Source organism: Schistocerca gregaria, unplaced genomic scaffold (assembly GCF_023897955.1).
Source record: "Schistocerca gregaria isolate iqSchGreg1 unplaced genomic scaffold, iqSchGreg1.2 ptg000186l, whole genome shotgun sequence".
NCBI classification, from domain to species: Eukaryota; Metazoa; Arthropoda; class Insecta; order Orthoptera; family Acrididae; genus Schistocerca; species Schistocerca gregaria.
Window position 1 is genome coordinate 132501 of NW_026061733.1, and position 5000 is coordinate 137500.

At 53.4% G+C, this 5000-nt stretch overlaps 1 non-coding gene across 1 annotated transcript in view; it reads left to right on the forward strand.

The window, feature by feature from the left end:
• Positions 1 to 3477: 3477 nt before the first annotated feature.
• The window catches only part of LOC126304881 (small subunit ribosomal RNA), a 1893-nt gene continuing 370 nt past the window's right edge, over positions 3478 to 5000 (forward strand). The window contains exon 1 of the ribosomal RNA XR_007553259.1: positions 3478 to 5000. This exon is cut by the window's right edge and continues 370 nt beyond it. This is a non-coding gene — a ribosomal RNA (small subunit ribosomal RNA).

Consider the following 5000-nt stretch of genomic DNA (forward strand, 5'->3'; position numbering starts at 1 on the left):
TGATACATACTGTAAACTGGGGAGGACAGTGTGAACCGCACTCGACCCAGTCACCCTATCTCACAGTCCACTCTGTGTGTAACAAAGCGAAAGCACCAAAGCACTATCGTTCAACAACATCCATTTTATCCTCGCTGCCACAGGACACTATCCAAACAACGACAAGAGGAACGTCACGTCCACTAATAAGACAGAATGTCTCACATCACCCGCAAACAACGCAGCTCAAATCAGCCAGCAACACCCACAGTGGTCCACCCAGTATCAACACAGGACGCAACGCCACGCCACAACACAAAAGGTACAAGTAATAAAATACCCTTTGGCCACACCCCTTATAAAGGCATCGAACCAACCCACCACCTGACACCAGCCAAACGTACATCCTGATTTGACACATCTCTGGCAACCTAACCCACGTTGGCCCTTAACCTAACCCACGTTGGCCCTTAACCTAACCCACGTTGGCCCTTAACCTAACCCACGTTGGCCCTTAACCTAACCCACGTTGGCCCTTAACCTAACCCACGTTGGCCCTTAACCTAACCCACGTTGGCCCTTAACCTAACCCACGTTGGCCCTTAACCTAACCCACGTTGGCCCTTAACCTAACCCACGTTGGCCCTTAACCTTACCCACGTTGGCCCCTAACCTTACCCACGTTGGCCCTTAACCTAACCCACGTTGGCCCTTAACCTAACCCACGTTGGCCCTTAACCTAACCCACGTTGGCCCTTAACCTAACCCACGTTGGCCCTTAACCTAACCCACGTTGGCCCTTAACCTAACCCACGTTGGCCCTTAACCTAACCCACGTTGGCCCTTAACCTAACCCACGTTGGCCCCTAACCTAACCCACGTTGGCCCCTAACCTAACCCACGTTGGCCCCTAACCTAACCCACGTTGGCCCCTAACCTAACCCACGTTGGCCCCTAACCTAACCCACGTTGGCCCCTAACCTAACCCACGCTGCACCTTAACCTAAGTTACGCTGCACCTTAACCTAAGTTACGCTGCACCTTAACCTAAGTTACGCTGCACCTTAACCTAAGTTACGCTGCACCTTAACCTAAGTTACGCTGCACCTTAACCTAAGTTACGCTGCACCTTAACCTAACTTACGCTGCACCTTAACCTAACTTACACTGCACCTTAACCTAAGTTACACTGCACCTTAACCTAAGTTACACTGCACCTTAACCTAAGTTACACTGCACCTTAACCTAAGTTACACTGCACCTTAACCTAAGTTACACTGCACCTTAACCTAAGTTACACTGCACCTTAACCTAAGTTACACTGCACCTTAACCTAAGTTACACTGCACCTTAACCTAAGTTACACTGCACCTTAACCTAAGTTACACTGCACCTTAACCTAAGTTACACTGCACCTTAACCTAAGTTACACTGCACCTTAACCTAAGTTACACTGCACCTTAACCTAAGTTACACTGCACCTTAACCTAAGTTACACTGCACCTTAACCTAAGTTACACTGCACCTTAACCTAAGTTACACTGCACCTTAACCTAAGTTACACTGCACCTTAACCTAAGTTACACTGCACCTTAACCTAACTTACACTGCACCTTAACCTAACTTACACTGCACCTTAACCTAACTTACACTGCACCTTAACTGTCACATGTAACGTCACAGGAATGTAGCTTTGCCTAACAGCAACCCTCTGAACATAGTTCACTGCTTGGATCCTCTGGTGTCATGTGTATTTCTTGATGCCATGGTGCGTACCCTCACATAAAGGTCTTTCGAGTGTTGCGTACTTTCTACACAGTCCCGCTAACCACTGGAAGGGTGTACCGCTACAGAACGAATATCGCCCTCCCCTCCTGCCCTTCCAAGCTGGTCGGTCAGGCGTTTGTTTGTGAAATGAGCCTTGCAGCTGTTCAGTTGCATTCGGTTGTCGATGCAGTCAGTGTACGTTGTGGTACGGCCTGTGTGGACTGTCCGCTGATGTACGCGTAACCCACACTGATCATCCGTCGTTACGTACTGAGTGACATAATGTGGCACATGCTTGACCGTACACCGGCTGCGCCCTACAATGGCGAATCATAAGGGCCATATGTTGTGCACGATGCTACTTGTCTCGTCTCCCCATTACAGCGAGATTGCACTGTTGTACGCCGTACAGACATGTGGTAAGTAGGTACGGACGAAAGTATTGCATGTTGGCCCCCCCCCCCTCCTCCCTCTGCCGGGAATCAGCGTGAGCCGTCTGTTGATGTAGCGACGAGGGTTTTCCTATTTAATCGTATTGCCCCACACAACATGATAGCACGGTGGACCGCGTTCCACATCTGCGACATGCTACAGAGGCCGGTTGACAGTCGACCGCGCAAGGGACATTGCACACGTGCGCGGACCATCTTCCACGTGTTCTCTCGTGTACATGCCGCAGTGTGTATGTGGGCTGATGTAGCGTGTCGTGACACATAACATGCAGGCATGCCAGAATCGTAGATTTCGCAAATGTAGATTGACGTATACGTTTGCTGCCAAAGATCCGCAAATGAACTGGAAATCAGTTGTTGAGCGGTTGTTCGCGCTGCAGGTGCATCGGTGATAGCGACGATCGGTACATCTGTGAACCGGTTGTTTCGGCGGTACCCGCCATGCCCCCGAACCTGAGTTGGCCATGTGGGTATGAAGCGATACGAGGCTGTGGCTTGGCGGGACAGTCCCCGGCCGGTGAGGGGGGGCCGCCCGGCGTGCTGGCCGCGCGCTGCGTGAGCGCACGCACTACAGCCGGCTGGTGGGGGGCGCCCAGTGGCAGGAGCGCCGGCCGACGGGCCCGGCTGGCGTCCCAGCTATGCGCCGGCGCACCCTGCGCGCGGCGCCAGGCGGCCAAAGTGGGTTCTGCCGAGCCCGGTGCGAAGCGCGGTGGACATCTGCAGTGTGCTGGTCCGATTGCGGACTGTGTGCGTTGAGGATGCGCCGCCGCCCGGCACTCGGCGTCGCGACGCCGTCTGCTGCTCGGTCGCCCCCAGCGGTTCTCGCAGGTGGTTTGTATCGCAGCTCTGCGGACGTGTTGGCGCGTGCGCTGTGCTGGGAGAGTTCGCTTCTGCACCCAAGTGGGGCTTTGCCCTTCTGTGGCGCTGGCGTTGGAGCTGCCGGTCACCGTAGGTGGCGCGTGTTGTTTCCCGCCGGCAATGCCACGACAGCACGCTCCCGGGCCTCTGTCGGCAGCGGCAAGCTCAGTTGGGAGCACGGGTGTTCGCACTGAAAGCGTCTACTCGCCTATCTCCGGGCGATTGCGCCTCTCTCGAACCCGACCAAGTACTTAGGACGGCGCTGCGCGCCGCCGGGACCTGAGAGGGTTTCGAGGTGTATCGTGCAGGGGAGCTCAGCCTCCTCCTGTTTGCAGAATAATTGAGCGGACGCTTGCGTGTTCGCGCGGGCCCTCGGGACACACTCCCGGGCGGCCGGCTGCTCAGCTCTCGTTGACGCAGCTCCCTGGTTGATCCTGCCAGTAGTCATATGCTTGTCTCAAAGATTAAGCCATGCATGTCTCAGTACAAGCCGCATTAAGGTGAAACCGCGAATGGCTCATTAAATCAGTTATGGTTCCTTAGATCGTACCCACGTTACTTGGATAACTGTGGTAATTCTAGAGCTAATACATGCAAACAGAGTCCCGACCAGAGATGGAAGGGACGCTTTTATTAGATCAAAACCAATCGGATTGGCTCGTCTGGTCCGTTTGCCTTGGTGACTCTGAATAACTTTGGGCTGATCGCACGGTCCTCGTACCGGCGACGCATCTTTCAAATGTCTGCCTTATCAACTGTCGATGGTAGGTTCTGCGCCTACCATGGTTGTAACGGGTAACGGGGAATCAGGGTTCGATTCCGGAGAGGGAGCCTGAGAAACGGCTACCACATCCAAGGAAGGCAGCAGGCGCGCAAATTACCCACTCCCGGCACGGGGAGGTAGTGACGAAAAATAACGATACGGGACTCATCCGAGGCCCCGTAATCGGAATGAGTACACTTTAAATCCTTTAACGAGTATCTATTGGAGGGCAAGTCTGGTGCCAGCAGCCGCGGTAATTCCAGCTCCAATAGCGTATATTAAAGTTGTTGCGGTTAAAAAGCTCGTAGTTGGATTTGTGTCCCACGCTGTTGGTTCACCGCCCGTCGGTGTTTAACTGGCATGTATCGTGGGACGTCCTGCCGGTGGGGCGAGCCGAAGGCGTGCTTGCGCGTCCCGAGGCGGACCCCGTTGAAATCCTACCAGGGTGCTCTTAGTTGAGTGTCTCGGTGGGCCGGCACGTTTACTTTGAACAAATTAGAGTGCTTAAAGCAGGCAAGCCCGCCTGAATACTGTGTGCATGGAATAATGGAATAGGACCTCGGTTCTATTTTGTTGGTTTTCGGAACCCGAGGTAATGATTAATAGGGACAGGCGGGGGCATTCGTATTGCGACGTTAGAGGTGAAATTCTTGGATCGTCGCAAGACGAACAGAAGCGAAAGCATTTGCCAAGTATGTTTTCATTAATCAAGAACGAAAGTTAGAGGTTCGAAGGCGATCAGATACCGCCCTAGTTCTAACCATAAACGATGCCAGCCAGCGATCCGCCGCAGTTCCTCCGATGACTCGGCGGGCAGCCTCCGGGAAACCAAAGCTTTTGGGTTCCGGGGGAAGTATGGTTGCAAAGCTGAAACTTAAAGGAATTGACGGAAGGGCACCACCAGGAGTGGAGCCTGCGGCTTAATTTGACTCAACACGGGAAACCTCACCAGGCCCGGACACCGGAAGGATTGACAGATTGATAGCTCTTTCTTGATTCGGTGGGTGGTGGTGCATGGCCGTTCTTAGTTGGTGGAGCGATTTGTCTGGTTAATTCCGATAACGAACGAGACTCTAGCCTGCTAACTAGTCGCGTGACATCCTTCGTGCTGTCAGCGATTACTTTTCTTCTTAGAGGGACAGGCGGCTTCTAGCCGCACGAGATTGAGCAATAACAGGTCT